Here is an 18,464-nt window from a genome sequence, read left to right as displayed (position 1 = left end):
ATCGTCGTGCCTAAATGACTCAGCGCTTACTGATGCAATGTGCTTCACAGTATCGTCTCCCTCTAAACGTTTTCCTTCGTATTGAATCTGTTGCAACTTTCTCCAATGCTTTTATCAGCGTTTCCTCGCTTCTTGGGCCAAGTTCATTAATTAACTTGATTGGAACTTCGCCTATCCATTCGGGTATGCATTTTCGAATATTTGCTCCCGCTTTTCTCCAGTTAATACTGGTCAGTTCTAAGCAGTTTTCTATTGTGATATCCTGCGTTGCTCCCTCATTTGGGCTATTACCCTATCGTCGTGCCTAAATGACTCAGCGCTTACAGATGCAATGTGCTTCACATTATCGTCTCCCTCTAAACATTTTCCTTCGTATTCTTGAATCTGTTGCTGCTTTCTCCAATGGTTTTATCAGCGTTTCCTCGCTTCTTGGGCCAAGTTCATTAATTACTTGATTGGAACTTCGTCTATCACTGCGGATGTTCATTTCGGAATGTTTTCTTCCGCCTTTTTTCAGTTATTACTGGTCAGTTTTAAGCTGTTTTCTATTGTGATGTCCTGCGTTGCTCCCTCATTTGGGCTATTACCACATCGTCGTGCCTAAATAACTCAGCTATTACTGATGCAATGTGCTTCACAGCATCGTCTCCCTCTAAACATTTTCCTTCGTATTCTTGAATCTTGCTGCTTTCTCCAATTCTTTCATCAGCGTTTCCTCGCCTCTTGGGCCAAGTTCATTAATTACCTTAATTGGAACTTCGTCCATCCCTTCGGTTATGCATTTTCGAATATTTGCTCCCGCCTTTTTCCAGTTAATACTGGTTAGTTCTAAGCAGTTTTCTATTGTGATATCCTGCGTTGCTCCCTCATTTGGGCTATTACCCTATCGTAGTGCCTAAATGACTCAGCTATTACTGATGCAATGTGCTTCACAGTATCGTCTCCCTCTAAACATTTTCCTTCGTATTCTTGAATCTGTTGCTGCTTTCTCCAATGGTTTTATCAGCGTTTCCTCGCTTCTTGGGCCAAGTTCATTAATTAACTTGATTGGAGCTTCGTCTATCACTGCAGATGTGCATTTCGGAATGATTGCACCCGCCTTTTTCCATTTAATACTGGTCAGTTTTAAGCTGTTTTCTATTGTGATGTCCTGCCTTGCTCCCTCATTTGGGCTATTACCCTATCGTCGTGCCTAAATGACTCAGCTATTACTGATGCAATGTGCTTCACACCATCGTCTCCCTCTAAACATTTTCCCTCGTAATCTTCAATCTGTTGCTGCTTTTTCCAATGCTTTTCAGCGTTTCTTCGCCTCTTGTGCCAAGTTCATTAATTAACTTGATTGGAACTTCGTCTATCCCTTCGGGTATGCATTTTCGAATATTTGCTCCCGCCTTTCTCCAGTAATTACAGGTCAGTTCTAACCAGTTTTCCATTGTGATATCCTGCGTTGCTCCCTCATTTGGGCTATTACCCTATCGTCGTGCCTAAATGACTCAGCGCTTACTGATGCAATGTGCTTCACAGTATCGTCTCCCTCTAAACAATATTCTACGTATTCTTGAATCTGTTGCTGCTTTCTCCAATGCTTTTATCAGCGTTTCCTCGCTTCTTGGGCAAAGTTCATTAATTAACTTGATTGGAACTTCGCCTATCCATTCGGGTATGTATTTTCGAATATTTGCTCCCGCCTTTCTCCAGTTAATACTGGTCAGTTTTAAGCAGTTTTCTATTGTGATATCCTGCGTTGCTGCCTCATTTGGGCTATTACCCTATCGTCGTGCCTAAATGACTCAGCGCTTACTGATGCAATGTGCTTCACAGTATCGTCTCCCTCTAAACATTTTCCTTCGTATTCTTATATCTGTTGCTGCTTTCTCCAATGGTTTTATCAGCGTTTCCTCGCTTCTTGGGCCAAGTTCATTAATTAACTTGATTGGAACTTCGTCTATCACTGCGGATGTGCATTTCGGAATGTTTGCTTCCTCCTTTTTTTAGTTAATACTGGTCAGTTTTAAGCTGTTTTCTATTGTGATGTCCTGCGTTGCTCCCGCATTTCGGCTATTACCCTATCATCGTGCTTAAACGACTCAGCTATTACTGATGCAATGTGCTTCACAGCATCGTCTCCCTCTAAACATTTTCCCTCGTAATCTTCAATCTGTTGCTGCTTTCTCCAATGCTTTTATCAGCGTTTCTTCGCCTCTTGTGCCAAGTTCATTAATTAACTTGATTGGAACTTCGTCTATCCCTTCGGGTATGCATTTTCTAATATTTGCTCCCGCCTTTCTCCAGTTAATACAGGTCAGTTCTAACCAGTTTTTCATTGTGATATCCTGCGTTGCTCCCTCATTTGGGCTATTACCCTATCGTCGTGCCTAAATGACTCAGCGCTTACTGATGCAATGTGCTTCACAGTATCGTCTCCCTCTAAACATTTTCCTTCGTATTCTTATATCTGTTGCTGCTTTCTCCAATGGTTTTATCAGCGTTTCCTCGCTTCTTGGGCCAAGTTCATTAATTAACTTGATTGGAACTTCGTCTATCACTGCGGATGTGCATTTCGGAATGTTTGCTTCCTCCTTTTTCCAGTTAATACTGGTCAGTTTTAAGCTGTTTTCTATTGTGATGTCCTGCGTTGCTCCCTCATTTCGGCTATTACCCTATCATCGTGCTTAAACGACTCAGCTATTACTGATGCATTGTGCTTCACAGCATCGTCTCCCTCTAAACATTTTCCCTCGTAATCTTCAATCTGTTGCTGCTTTTTCCAATGCTTTTATGAGCGTTTCCTCGCCTCTTGGGCCAAGTTCAGTAATTAACTTGATTGAAACTTCGTCTATCACTGCGGATGTATTCGTCGATCACTGCGGATGATTTCGGAATGTTTTCTTCTGCCTTTTTCCAGTTAATACTGGTCAGTTTTAAGCTCTTTTCTATTGTGTTGTCCTGCGTTGCTCCCTCATTTGGGCTATTACACCATCGTCGTGCCTAAATAACTCAGCTATTACTGATGCAATGTGCTTCAAGCATCGTCTCCCTCTAAACATTTTCCTTCGTATTCTTGAATCTTGCTGCTTTCTCCAATTCTTTCATCAGCGTTTCCTCGCCTGTTGGGCCAAGTTCATTAATTAACTTAATTGGAAATTCGTCTATCCCTTCGGGTATGCATTTTCGAATATTTGCTCCCGCCTTTTTTCAGTTAATACTGGTCAGTTCTAAGCAGTTTTCTATTGTGATATCCTGCGTGGCTCCCTCATTTGGGCTATTACCCTATCGTAGTGCCTAAATGACTCAGCTATTACTGATGCAATGTGCTTCACAGTATCGTCCCCCTCTAAACATTTTCCTTCGTATTCTTGAATCTGTTACTGCTTTCTCCAATGCTTTTATCAGCGTTTCCTCGCTTCTTGGGCCAAGTTCATTAATTAACTTGATTGGAACTTCGCCTATTCATTCGGGTATGCATTTTCGAATATTTGCTCCCGCCTTTCTCCAGTTAATACAGGTCAGTTCTAACCAGTTTTCTATTGTGATATCCTGCGTTGCTCCTTCATTTGGGCTATTACCCTATCGTCGTGCCTAAATGACTCAGCGCTTACTGATGCAATGTGCTTCACAGTATCGTCTCCCTCTAAACATTTTCCTTCGTATTGAATCTGTTGCAACTTTCTCCAATGCTTTTATCAGCGTTTCCTCGCTTCTTGGGCCAAGTTCATTAATTAACTTGATTCGAACTTCGTCTATCCCTTCGGGTATGCATTTTCGAATATTTGCTCCCGCCTTTCTCCAGTTAATACAGGTCAGTTCTAACCAGTTTTCTATTGTGATATCCTGCGTTGCTCCCTCATTTGGGCTATTACCCTATCGTCGTGCCTAAATGACTCAGCGCTTACAGATGCAATGTGCTTCACAGTATCGTCTCCCTCTAAACATTTTCCTTCGTATTCTTGAATCTGTTGCTGCTTTCTCCAATGGTTTTATCAGCGTTTCCTCGCTTCTTGGGCCAAGTTCATTAATTAACTTGATTGGAACTTCGTCTATCACTGCGGATGTTCATTTCGGAATGTTTTCTTCCGCCTTTTTCCAGTTATTACTGGTCAGTTTTAAGCTGTTTTCTATTGTGATGTCCTGCGTTGCTCCCTCATTTGGGCTATTACCACATCGTCGTGCCTAAATAACTCAGCTATTACTGATGCAATGTGCTTCACAGCATCGTCTCCCTCTAAACATTTTCCTTCGTATTCTTGAATCTTGCTGCTTTCTCCAATTCTTTCATCAGCGTTTCCTCGCCTCTTGGGCCAAGTTCATTAATTACCTTAATTGGAACTTCGTCCATCCCTTCGGTTATGCATTTTCGAATATTTGCTCCCGCCTTTTTCCAGTTAATACTGGTTAGTTCTAAGCAGTTTTCTATTGTGATATCCTGCGTTGCTCCCTCATTTGGGCTATTACCCTATCGTAGTGCCTAAATGACTCAGCTATTACTGATGCAATGTGCTTCACAGTATCGTCTCCCTCTAAACATTTTCCTTCGTATTCTTGAATCTGTTGCTGCTTTCTCCAATGCTTTTATCAGCGTTTCCTCGCTTCTTGGGCCAAGTTCATTAATTAACTTGATTGGAGCTTCGTCGATCACTGCGGATGTGCATTTCGGAATGTTTGCGTCCGCCTTTTTTCAGTTAATACTGGTCAGTTTTAAGCTGTTTTCTATTGTGAAGTCCTGCGTTGCTCCCTCATTTGGGCTATTACCCTATCGTCGTCCCTAATTGACTCAACGCTTACTGATGCAATGTGCTTCACAGTATCGTCTCCCTCTAACCATTTTCCTTCGTATTCTTGAATCTGTTGCTGCTTTCTCCAATGCTTTTATGAGCGTTTCCTCGCTTCTTGGGCCAAGTTCATTAATTAACTTGATTGGAACTTCGTCTATCGCTGCAGATGTTCAATTCGGAATGTTTTCTTCCGCCTTTTTCCAGTTATTACTGGTCAGTTTTAAGCTGTTTTCTATTGTGATGTCCTGCGTTGCTCCCTCATTTGGGCTATTACCCCATCGTCGTGCCTAAATAACTCAGCTATTACTGATGCAATGTGCTTCACAGCATCGTCTCCCTCTAAACATTTTCCTTCGTATTCTTGAATCTTGCTGCTTTCTCCAATTCTTTCATCAGCGTTTCCTCGCCTCTTGGGCCAAGTTCATTAATTACCTTAATTTTAACTTCGTCCATCCCTTCGGTTATGCATTTTCGAATATTTGCTCCCGCCTTTTTCCAGTTAATACTGGTCAGTTTTAAGATGTTTTCTATTGTTGTGTCCTGCGTTGCTCCCTCATTTGGGCTATTACCCTATCGTCGTGCCTAAATGACTCAGCTATTACTGATGCAATGTGCTTCACAGCATCGTCTCCCTCTAAACATTGTCCCTCGTATTCTTTAATCTGTTGCTGCTTTCTTCAATGCTTTTATTAGCGTTTCCTCTCTTCTTGGGCCAAGTTCATTAATTAACTTGATTGGAACTTCGTCTATCACTGCGGATGTTCATTTCGGAATGTTTTCTTCCGCCTTTTTCCAGTTGTTACTGGTCAGTTTTAAGCTGTTTTCTATTGTGATGTCCTGCGTTGCTCCCTCATTTGGGCTATTACCCCATCGTCGTGCCTAAATAACTCAGCTATTACTGATGCAATGTGCTTCAAGCATCGTCTCCCTCTAAACATTTTCCTTCGTATTCTTGAATCTTGCTGCTTTCTCCAATTCTTTCATCAGCGTTTCCTCGCCTCTTGGGCCAAGTTCATTAATTAACTTAATTTGAAATTCGTCTATCCCTTCGGGTATGCATTTTCGAATATTTGCTCCCGCTTTTTTTCAGTTAATACTGGTCAGTTCTAAGCAGTTTTCTATTGTGATATCCTGCGTTGCTCCCTCATTTGGGCTATTACCCTATCGTAGTGCCTAAATGACTCAGCTATTACTGATGCAATGTGCTTCACAGTATCGTCTCCCTCTAAACATTTTCCTTCGTATTCTTCAATCTGTTACTGCTTTCTCCAATGCTTTTATCAGCGTTTCCTCGCTTCTTGGGCCAAGTTCATTAATTAACTTGATTCGAACTTCGTCTATCCCTTCGGGTATGCATTTTCGAATATTTGCTCCCGCCTTTCTCCAGTTAATACAGGTCAGTTCTAAACAGTTTTCTATTGTGATATCCTGCGTTGCTCCCTCATTTGGGCTATTACCCTATCGTCGTGCCTAAATGACTCAGCGCTTACTGATGCAATGTGCTTCACAGCATCGTCTCCCTCTAAACATTTTCCCTCGTAATCTTCAATCTGTTGCTGCTTTCTCCAATGCTTTTATCAGCGTTTCTTCGCCTCTTGTGCCAAGTTAATTAATTAACTTGATTGGAACTTCGTCTATCCCTTCGGGTATGCATTTTCTAATATTTGCTCCCGCCTTTCTCCAGTTATTACAGGTAAGTTCTAACCAGTTTTCCATTGTGATATCCTGCGTTGCTCACTCATTTGGGCTATTACCCTATCGTCGTGCCTAAATGACTCAGCGCTTACAGATGCAATGTGCTTCACATTATCGTCTCCCTCTAAACATTTTCCTTCGTATTCTTGAATCTGTTGCTGCTTTCTCCAATGGTTTTATCAGCGTTTCCTCGCTTCTTGGGCCAAGTTCATTAATTACTTGATTGGAACTTCGTCTATCACTGCGGATGTTCATTTGGGAATGTTTTCTTCCGCCTTTTTTCAGTTATTACTGGTCAGTTTTAAGCTGTTTTCTATTGTAATATCCTGCGTTGCTCCCTCATTTGGGCTATTACCACATCGTCGTGCCTAAATAACTCAGCTATTACTGATGCAATGTGCTTCACAGCATCGTCTCCCTCTAAACATTTTCCTTCGTATTCTTGAATCTTGCTGCTTTCTCCAATTCTTTCATCAGCGTTTCCTCGCCTCTTGGGCCAAGTTCATTAATTACCTTAATTGGAACTTCGTCCATCCCTTCGGTTATGCATTTTCGAATATTTGCTCCCGCCTTTTTCCAGTTAATACTGGTTAGTTCTAAGCAGTTTTCTATTGTGATATCCTGCGTTGCTCCCTCATTTGGGCTATTACCCTATCGTAGTGCCTAAATGACTCAGCTATTACTGATGCAATGTGCTTCACAGTATCGTCTCCCTCTAAACATTTTCCTTCGTATTCTTGAATCTGTTGCTGCTTTCTCCAATGCTTTTATCAGCGTTTACTCGCTTCTTGGGCCAAGTTCATTAATTAACTTGATTGGAGCTTCGTCTATCACTGCGGATGTGCATTTCGGAATGTTTGCGTCCGCCTTTTTCCAGTTAATACTGGTCAGTTTTAAGCTGTTTTCTATTGTGAAGTCCTGCGTTGCTCCCTCATTTGGGCTATTACCCTATCGTCGTGCCTAAATGACTCAACGCTTACTGATGCAATGTGCTTCACAGTATCGTCTCCCTCTAACCATTTTCCTTCGTATTCTTGAATCTGTTGCTGCTTTCTCCAATGCTTTTATGAGCGTTTCCTCGCTTCTTGGGCCAAGTTCATTAATTAACTTGATTGGAACTTCGTCTATCGCTGCAGATGTTCAATTCGGAATGTTTTCTTCCGCCTTTTTCCAGTTATTACTGGTCAGTTTTAAGCTGTTTTCTATTGTGATTGTCTGCGTTGCTCCCTCATTTGGGCTATTACCCCATCGTCGTGCCTAAATAACTCAGCTATTACTGATGCAATGTGCTTCACAGCATCGTCTCCCTCTAAACATTTTCCTTCGTATTCTTGAATCTTGCTGCTTTCTCCAATTCTTTCATCAGCGTTTCCTCGCCTCTTGGGCCAAGTTCATTAATTACCTTAATTTTAACTTCGTCCATCCCTTCGGTTATGCATTTTCGAATATTTGCTCCCGCCTTTTTCCAGTTAATACTGGTCAGTTTTAAGATGTTTTCTATTGTTGTGTCCTGCGTTGCTCCCTCATTTGGGCTACTACCCTATCGTCGTGCCTAAATGACTCAGCTATTACTGATGCAATGTGCTTCACAGCATCGTCTCCCTCTAAACATTGTCCCTCGTATTCTTTAATCTGTTGCTGCTTTCTTCAATGCTTTTATTAGCGTTTCCTCTCTTCTTGGGCCAAGTTCATTAATTAACTTGATTGGAACTTCGTCTATCACTGCGGATGTTCATTTTGGAATGTTTTCTTCCGCCTTTTTCCAGTTGTTACTGGTCAGTTTTAAGCTCTTTTCTATTGTGATGTCCTGCGTTGCTCCCTCATTTGGGCTATTACTCCATCGTCGTGCCTAAATAACTTAGCTATTACTGATGCAATGTGCTTCAAGCATCGTCTCCCTCTAAACATTTTCCTTCGTATTCTTGAATCTTGCTGCTTTCTCCAATTCTTTCATCAGCGTTTCCTCGCCTCTTGGGCCAAGTTCATTAATTAACTTAATTTGAAATTCGTCTATCCCTTCGGGTATGCATTTTCGAATATTTGCTCCCGCTTTTTTTCAGTTAATACTGGTCAGTTCTAAGCAGTTTTCTATTGTGATATCCTGCGTTGCTCCCTCATTTGGGCTATTACCCTATCGTAGTGCCTAAATGACTCAGCTATTACTGATGCAATGTGCTTCACAGTATCGTCTCCCTCTAAACATTTTCCTTCGTATTCTTGAATCTGTTACTGCTTTCTCCAATGCTTTTATCAGCGTTTCCTCGCTTCTTGGGCCAAGTTCATTAATTAACTTGATTCGAACTTCGTCTATCCCTTCGGGTATGCATTTTCGAATATTTGCTCCCGCCTTTCTCCAGTTAATACAGGTCAGTTCTAACCAGTTTTCTATTGTGATATCCTGCGTTGCTCCCTCATTTGGGCTATTACCCTATCGTCGTGCCTAAATGACTCAGCGCTTACTGATGCAATGTGCTTCACAGTATCGTCTCCCTCTAAACATTTTCCTTCGTATTGAATCTGTTGCAACTTTCTCCAATGCTTTTATCAGCGTTTCCTCGCTTCTTGGGCCAAGTTCATTAATTACCTTGATTGGAACTTCGCCTATCCATTCGGGTATGCATTTTCGAATATTTGCTCCCGCTTTTCTCCAGTTAATACTGGTCAGTTCTAAGCAGTTTTCTATTGTGATATCCTGCGTTGCTCCCTCATTTGGGCTATTACCCTATCGTCGTGCCTAAATGACTCAGCGCTTACAGATGCAATGTGCTTCACATTATCGTCTCCCTCTAAACATTTTCCTTCGTATTCTTGAATCTGTTGCTGCTTTCTCCAATGGTTTTATCAGCGTTTCCTCGCTTCTTGGGCCAAGTTCATTAATTAACTTGATTGGAACTTCGTCTATCACTGCGGATGTTCATTTCGGAATGTTTTCTTCCGCCTTTTTCCAGTTATTACTGGTCAGTTTTAAGCTGTTTTCTATTGTGATGTCCTGCGTTGCTCCCTCATTTGGGCTATTACCCCATCGTCGTGCCTAAATAACTCAGCTATTACTGATGCAATGTGCTTCACAGCATCGTCTCCCTCTAAACATTTTCCTTCGTATTCTTGAATCTTGCTGCTTTCTCCAATTCTTTCATCAGCGTTTCCTCGCCTCTTGGGCCAAGTTCATTAATTACCTTAATTTTAACTTCGTCCATCCCTTCGGTTATGCATTTTCGAATATTTGCTCCCGCCTTTTTCCAGTTAATACTGGTCAGTTTTAAGATGTTTTCTATTGTTGTGTCCTGCGTTGCTCCCTCATTTGGGCTATTACCCTATCGTCGTGCCTAAATGACTCAGCTATTACTGATGCAATGTGCTTCACAGCATCGTCTCCCTCTAAACATTGTCCCTCGTATTCTTTAATCTGTTGCTGCTTTCTTCAATGCTTTTATTAGCGTTTCCTCTCTTCTTGGGCCAAGTTCATTAATTAACTTGATTGGAACTTCGTCTATCACTGCGGATGTTCATTTCGGAATGTTTTCTTCCGCCTTTTTCCAGTTGTTACTGGTCAGTTTTAAGCTGTTTTCTATTGTGATGTCCTGCGTTGCTCCCTCATTTGGGCTATTACCCCATCGTCGTGCCTAAATAACTCAGCTATTACTGATGCAATGTGCTTCAAGCATCGTCTCCCTCTAAACATTTTCCTTCGTATTCTTGAATCTTGCTGCTTTCTCCAATTCTTTCATCAGCGTTTCCTCGCCTCTTGGGCCAAGTTCATTAATTAACTTAATTTGAAATTCGTCTATCCCTTCGGGTATGCATTTTCGAATATTTGCTCCCGCTTTTTTTCAGTTAATACTGGTCAGTTCTAAGCAGTTTTCTATTGTGATATCCTGCGTTGCTCCCTCATTTGGGCTATTACCCTATCGTAGTGCCTAAATGACTCAGCTATTACTGATGCAATGTGCTTCACAGTATCGTCTCCCTCTAAACATTTTCCTTCGTATTCTTCAATCTGTTACTGCTTTCTCCAATGCTTTTATCAGCGTTTCCTCGCTTCTTGGGCCAAGTTCATTAATTAACTTGATTCGAACTTCGTCTATCCCTTCGGGTATGCATTTTCGAATATTTGCTCCCGCCTTTCTCCAGTTAATACAGGTCAGTTCTAAACAGTTTTCTATTGTGATATCCTGCGTTGCTCCCTCATTTGGGCTATTACCCTATCGTCGTGCCTAAATGACTCAGCGCTTACTGATGCAATGTGCTTCACAGCATCGTCTCCCTCTAAACATTTTCCCTCGTAATCTTCAATCTGTTGCTGCTTTCTCCAATGCTTTTATCAGCGTTTCTTCGCCTCTTGTGCCAAGTTAATTATTTAACTTGATTGGAACTTCGTCTATCCCTTCGGGTATGCATTTTCTAATATTAGCTCCCGCCTTTCTCCAGTTATTACAGGTAAGTTCTAACCAGTTTTCCATTGTGATATCCTGCGTTGCTCCCTCATTTGGGCTATTACCCTATCGTCGTGCCTAAATGACTCAGCGCTTACAGATGCAATGTGCTTCACATTATCGTCTCCCTCTAAACATTTTCCTTCGTATTCTTGAATCTGTTGCTGCTTTCTCCAATGGTTTTATCAGCGTTTCCTCGCTTCTTGGGCCAAGTTCATTAATTACTTGATTGGAACTTCGTCTATCACTGCGGATGTTCATTTGGGAATGTTTTCTTCCGCCTTTTTTCAGTTATTACTGGTCAGTTTTAAGCTGTTTTCTATTGTGATGTCCTGCGTTGCTCCCTCATTTGGGCTATTACCACATCGTCGTGCCTAAATAACTCAGCTATTACTGATGCAATGTGCTTCACAGCATCGTCTCCCTCTAAACATTTTCCTTCGTATTCTTGAATCTTGCTGCTTTCTCCAATTCTTTCATCAGCGTTTCCTCGCCTCTTGGGCCAAGTTCATTAATTACCTTAATTGGAACTTCGTCCATCCCTTCGGTTATGCATTTTCGAATATTTGCTCCCGCCTTTTTCCAGTTAATACTGGTTAGTTCTAAGCAGTTTTCTATTGTGATATCCTGCGTTGCTCCCTCATTTGGGCTATTACCCTATCGTAGTGCCTAAATTACTCAGCTATTACTGATGCAATGTGCTTCACAGTATCGTCTCCCTCTAAACATTTTCCTTCGTATTCTTGAATCTGTTGCTGCTTTCTCCAATGCTTTTATCAGCGTTTACTCGCTTCTTGGGCCAAGTTCATTAATTAACTTGATTGGAGCTTCGTCTATCACTGCGGATGTGCATTTCGGAATGTTTGCGTCCGCCTTTTTCCAGTTAATACTGGTCAGTTTTAAGCTGTTTTCTATTGTGAAGTCCTGCGTTGCTCCCTCATTTGGGCTATTACCCTATCGTCGTGCCTAAATGACTCAACGCTTACTGATGCAATGTGCTTCACAGTATCGTCTCCCTCTAACCATTTTCCTTCGTATTCTTGAATCTGTTGCTGCTTTCTCCAATGCTTTTATGAGCGTTTCCTCGCTTCTTGGGCCAAGTTCATTAATTAACTTGATTGGAACTTCGTCTATCGCTGCAGATGTTCAATTCGGAATGTTTTCTTCCGCCTTTTTCCAGTTATTACTGGTCAGTTTTAAGCTGTTTTCTATTGTGATTGTCTGCGTTGCTCCCTCATTTGGGCTATTACCCCATCGTCGTGCCTAAATAACTCAGCTATTACTGATGCAATGTGCTTCACAGCATCGTCTCCCTCTAAACATTTTCCTTCGTATTCTTGAATCTTGCTGCTTTCTCCAATTCTTTCATCAGCGTTTCCTCGCCTCTTGGGCCAAGTTCATTAATTACCTTAATTTTAACTTCGTCCATCCCTTCGGTTATGCATTTTCGAATATTTGCTCCCGCCTTTTTCCAGTTAATACTGGTCAGTTTTAAGATGTTTTCTATTGTTGTGTCCTGCGTTGCTCCCTCATTTGGGCTACTACCCTATCGTCGTGCCTAAATGACTCAGCTATTACTGATGCAATGTGCTTCACAGCATCGTCTCCCTCTAAACATTGTCCCTCGTATTCTTTAATCTGTTGCTGCTTTCTTCAATGCTTTTATTAGCGTTTCCTCTCTTCTTGGGCCAAGTTCATTAATTAACTTGATTGGAACTTCGTCTATCACTGCGGATGTTCATTTTGGAATGTTTTCTTCCGCCTTTTTCCAGTTGTTACTGGTCAGTTTTAAGCTCTTTTCTATTGTGATGTCCTGCGTTGCTCCCTCATTTGGGCTATTACTCCATCGTCGTGCCTAAATAACTTAGCTATTACTGATGCAATGTGCTTCAAGCATCGTCTCCCTCTAAACATTTTCCTTCGTATTCTTGAATCTTGCTGCTTTCTCCAATTCTTTCATCAGCGTTTCCTCGCCTCTTGGGCCAAGTTCATTAATTAACTTAATTTGAAATTCGTCTATCCCTTCGGGTATGCATTTTCGAATATTTGCTCCCGCTTTTTTTCAGTTAATACTGGTCAGTTCTAAGCAGTTTTCTATTGTGATATCCTGCGTTGCTCCCTCATTTGGGCTATTACCCTATCGTAGTGCCTAAATGACTCAGCTATTACTGATGCAATGTGCTTCACAGTATCGTCTCCCTCTAAACATTTTCCTTCGTATTCTTGAATCTGTTACTGCTTTCTCCAATGCTTTTATCAGCGTTTCCTCGCTTCTTGGGCCAAGTTCATTAATTAACTTGATTCGAACTTCGTCTATCCCTTCGGGTATGCATTTTCGAATATTTGCTCCCGCCTTTCTCCAGTTAATACAGGTCAGTTCTAACCAGTTTTCTATTGTGATATCCTGCGTTGCTCCCTCATTTGGGCTATTACCCTATCGTCGTGCCTAAATGACTCAGCGCTTACTGATGCAATGTGCTTCACAGTATCGTCTCCCTCTAAACATTTTCCTTCGTATTGAATCTGTTGCAACTTTCTCCAATGCTTTTATCAGCGTTTCCTCGCTTCTTGGGCCAAGTTCATTAATTACCTTGATTGGAACTTCGCCTATCCATTCGGGTATGCATTTTCGAATATTTGCTCCCGCTTTTCTCCAGTTAATACTGGTCAGTTCTAAGCAGTTTTCTATTGTGATATCCTGCGTTGCTCCCTCATTTGGGCTATTACCCTATCGTCGTGCCTAAATGACTCAGCGCTTACAGATGCAATGTGCTTCACATTATCGTCTCCCTCTAAACATTTTCCTTCGTATTCTTGAATCTGTTGCTGCTTTCTCCAATGGTTTTATCAGCGTTTCCTCGCTTCTTGGGCCAAGTTCATTATTAACTTGATTGGAACTTCGTCTATCACTGCGGATGTTCATTTCGGAATGTTTTCTTCCGCCTTTTTCCAGTTATTACTGGTCAGTTTTAAGCTGTTTTCTATTGTGATGTCCTGCGTTGCTCCCTCATTTGGGCTATTACCCCATCGTCGTGCCTAAATAACTCAGCTATTACTGATGCAATGTGCTTCACAGCATCATCTCCCTCTAAACATTTTCCTTCGTATTCTTGAATCTTGCTGCTTTCTCCAATTCTTTTATCAGCATTTCCTCGCCTCTTGGGCCAAGTTCATTAATTAACCTAATTGGAACTTCGTCCATCCCTTCGGTTATGCATTTTCGAATATTTGCTCCCGCCTTTTTCCAGTTAATACTGGTTAGTTCTAAGCAGTTTTCTATTGTGATATCCTGCGTTGCTCCCTCATTTGGGCTATTACCCTATCGTAGTCCCTAAATGACTCAGCTATTACTGATGCAATGTGCTTCACAGTATCGTCTCCCTCTAAACATTTTCCTTCGTATTCTTGAATCTGTTGCTGCTTTCTCCAATGCTTTTATCAGCGCTTCCTCGCTTCTTGGGCCAAGTTCATTAATTAACTTGATTGGAGCTTCGTCTACCACTGCGGATGTGCATTTCGGAATGTTTGCGTCCGCCTTTTTCTAGTTAATACTGGTCAGTTTTAACCTGTTTTCTTTTGTGAAGTCCTGCGTTGCTCCCTCATTTGGGCTATTACCCTATCGTCGTGCCTAAATGACTCAACGCTTACTGATGCAATGTGCTTCACAGTATCGTCTCCCTCTAACCACTTTCCTTCGTATTCTTGAATCTGTTGCTGCTTTCTCCAATGCTTTTATGAGCGTTTCCTCGCTTCTTGGGCCAAGTTCATTAATTAACTTGATTGGAACTTCGTCTATCGCTGCAGATGTTCAATTCGGAATGTTTGCTTCCGCGTCTTTCCAGTTAATACTGGTCAGTTTTAAGATGTTTTCTATTGTTGTGTCCTGCGTTGCTCCCTCATTTGGGCTATTACCCTATCGTCGTGCCTAAATGACTGAGCTATTACTGATGCAATGTGCTTCACAGCATCGTGTCCCTCTAAACAATTTCCTTCGTATTCTTTAATCTGTTGCTGCTTTCTCCAATGCTTTTATGAGCGTTTTCTCGCCTCATGGGCCAAGTTCATTAATTAACTTGATTGGACTTCGTCTATCACTGCGGATGTGCATTTCGGAATGTTTGCTTCCGCCTTTTCCCAGTTATTACTGGTCAGTGTTAAGCTGTTTTCTATTGCGATATCCTGCGTTGCTCCCTCATTTAGGCTATTACCCTATCGTCGTGCCTAAATGACTCAGCTATTACTGATACAATGTGCTTCACAGCATCGTCTCCCTCTAAATATTTTCCTTCGTATTCTTGAGTCTGTTGCTGCTTTCCCCAATGCTTTTAGGAGCGTTTCCTCGCTTCTTGGGCGAAGTTCATTAATTAACTTGATTGGAACTTCGTCTATCACTGCGGATGTGCATTTCGGAATGTTTGCTTCCGCATTTTCCAGTTAATACTAGTCACTTTTAGGCTGTTTTCTATTGTGATATCCTGCGTTGCTCCCTCATTTGGGCTATTACCCTATCGTAGTGCCTAAATGACTCAGCTATTACTGATGCAATGTGCTTCACAGCATCGCCTCCCTCTAAACATTTTCCTTCGTATTCTTGAGTCTGTTGCTGCTTTCTCCAATGCTTTTATGAGCGTTTCCTCGCTTCTTAGGCCAACTTCATTAATTAACTTGATTGGAACTTCGTCTATCACTGCGGATGTGCATTTCGGAATGTTTGCTTCCGCCTTTCTCCAGTTAATACTGGTCAGTTCTAAGCAGTTTTCTATTGTGATATCCTGCGTTGCTCCCTCATTTGGGCTATTACCCTATCGTTGTGCCTAAATGACTCAGCTATTACTGATGCAATGTGCTTCACAGCATCGTCTCCCTCTAAACATTGTCCCTCGTATTCTTTAATCTGTTGCTGCTATCTCCAATGCTTTTATCAGCGTTTCCTCGCTTCTTGGGCCAAGTTCATTAATTAACTTGATTGGAACTTCGTCTATCACTGCGGATGTGCATTTCGGAATGTTTGCTTCCTCCTTTTTCCAGTTAATACTGGTCAGTTTTAAGCTGTTTTCTATTGTGATGTCCTGCGTTGCTCCCTCATTTCGGCTATTACCCTATCATCGTGCTTAAACGACTCAGCTATTACTGATGCAATGTGCTTCACAGCATCGTCTCCCTCTAAACATTTTCCCTCGTAATCTTCAATCTGTTGCTGCTTTTTCCAATGCTTTTATGAGCGTTTCCTCGCCTCTTGGGCCAAGTTCAGTAATTAACTTGATTGAAACTTCGTCTATCACTGCGGATGTATTCGTCGATCACTGCGGATGATTTCGGAATGTTTTCTTCCGCCTTTTTCCAGTTAATACTGGTCAGTTTTAAGCTCTTTTCTATTGTGTTGTCCTGCGTTGCTCCCTCATTTGGGCTATTACACCATCGTCGTGCCTAAATAACTCAGCTATTACTGATGCAATGTGCTTCAAGCATCGTCTCCCTCTAAACATTTTCCCTCGTAATCTTCAATCTGTTGCTGCTTTCTCCAATGCTTTTATCAGCGTTTCTTCGCCTCTTGTGCCAAGTTAATTAATTAACTTGATTGGAACTTCGTCTATCCCTTCGGGTATGCATTTTCTAATATTTGCTCCCGCCTTTCTCCAGTTATTACAGGTAAGTTCTAACCAGTTTTCCATTGTGATATCCTGCGTTGCTCCCTCATTTGGGCTATTACCATATCGTCGTGCCTAAATGACTAAGCGCTTACTGATGCAATGTGCTTCACAGTATCGTCTCCCTCTAAACAATATTCTACGTATTCTTGAATCTGTTGCTGCTTTCTCCAATGCTTTTATCAGCGTTTCCTCGCTTCTTGGGCAAAGTTCATTAATTAACTTGATTGGAACTTCGCCTATCCATTCGGGTATGCGTTTTCGAATATTTGCTCCCGCCTTTCTCCAGTTAATACAGGTCAGTTCTAACCAGTTTTCTATTGTGATATCCTGCGTTGCTCCCTCATTTGGGCTATTACCCTATCGTCGTGCCTAAATGACTCAGCGCTTACTGATGCAATGTGCTTCACAGTATCGTCTCCCTCTAAACATTTTCCTTCGTATTCTTATATCTGTTGCTGCTTTCTCCAATGGTTTTATCAGCGTTTCCTCGCTTCTTGGGCCAAGTTCATTAATTAACTTGATTGGAACTTCGTCTATCACTGCGGATGTGCATTTCGGAATGTTTGCTTCCGCCTTTTTCCAGTTAATACTGCTCAGCTTTAAGCTGTTTTCTATTGTGATGTCCTGCGTTGCTCCCTCATTTGGGCTATTACCCCATCGTCGTGCCTAAATAACTCAGCTATTACTGATGCAATCTGCTTCACAGCATCGTCTCCCTCTAATCATTTTCCTTCGCATTCTTGAATCTGTTGTTGCTTTCTCCAATGCTTTTATGAGCGTTTCCTCGCCTCTTGGGCCAAGTTCATTAATTAACTTGATTGGAACTTCATCTATCCCATCGGGTATGCATATTGAATATTTGCTCCCACCTTTCTCCAGTTAATACTGGTCAGTTCTAACCAGCTTTATATTGTGATATCCTGCGTTGCTCCCTCATTTGGGCTATTACCCTATCGTCGTGCCTAAATGACTCAGCTATTACTGATGCAATGTGTTTCACAGCATTCTCTCCCTCTAAACAATTTCCTTCGTATTCTTGAATCTTGTCTGCTTTTCTCCAATGCTTTTATGAGCGGTTCCTCGCTTCTTAGGCCAAGTTCATTAATTAACTTGGTTGGAAATTCGTCTATCACTGCGGTTGTGCATTTCGGAATGATTGCACCCGCCTTTTTCCATTTAATGCTGGTCAGTTTTAAGCTGTTTTCTATTGTGATGTCCTGCGTTGCTCCCTCATTTGGGCTATTACTCTATCGTCGTGCCTAAATGACTCAGCGCTCACTGATGCAATGGGCTTCACAGTATCGTCTCCCTCTAAACATTTTCCTTCGTATTCTTGAATCTGTTGCTGCTTTCTCCAATGGTTTAATCAGCGTTTCCTCGCTTCATGGGCCATGTTCATTAATTAACTTGGTTGGAAATTCGTCTATCACTGCGGTTGTGCATTTCGGAATGATTGCTCCCGCCTTTTTCCATTTAATGCTGGTCAGTTTTAAGCTGTTTTCTATTGTGATGTCCTGCGTTGCTAGCTCATTTGGGCTATTACCCTACCGTCGTGCCTAAATGACTCAGCTATTACTGATGCAATGTGCTTCACAGCATCGTCTCCCTGTAAACAATTTCCTTCATATTCTTGAATCTGTTGCTGCTTTCTCCAATGCTTTTATGAGCGTTTCCTCGCCTCTTGGGCCAAGTTTATTAATTAACTTGATTGGAACTTCGTCTATCCCTTCGGGTATGCATTTTCGAATATTTGCTCCCGCCTTTCTCCAGTTAATACTGGTCAGTTCTATCCAGTTTTCTATTGTGATATCCTGCTTTGCTCCCTCATTTGGGCTATTACCCTATCGTCGTGCCTAAATGACTCAGCTTTTACTGATGCAATGTGCTACACAGCATCGTCTCCCTCTAAA

This window comes from Amblyomma americanum, chromosome 7 (assembly GCF_052857255.1).
Source record: "Amblyomma americanum isolate KBUSLIRL-KWMA chromosome 7, ASM5285725v1, whole genome shotgun sequence".
Lineage (NCBI taxonomy): Eukaryota > Metazoa > Arthropoda > Arachnida > Ixodida > Ixodidae > Amblyomma > Amblyomma americanum.
The sequence above is the reverse complement of the archived record's forward strand: the minus strand, read 5'-3'. Positions refer to the sequence as shown.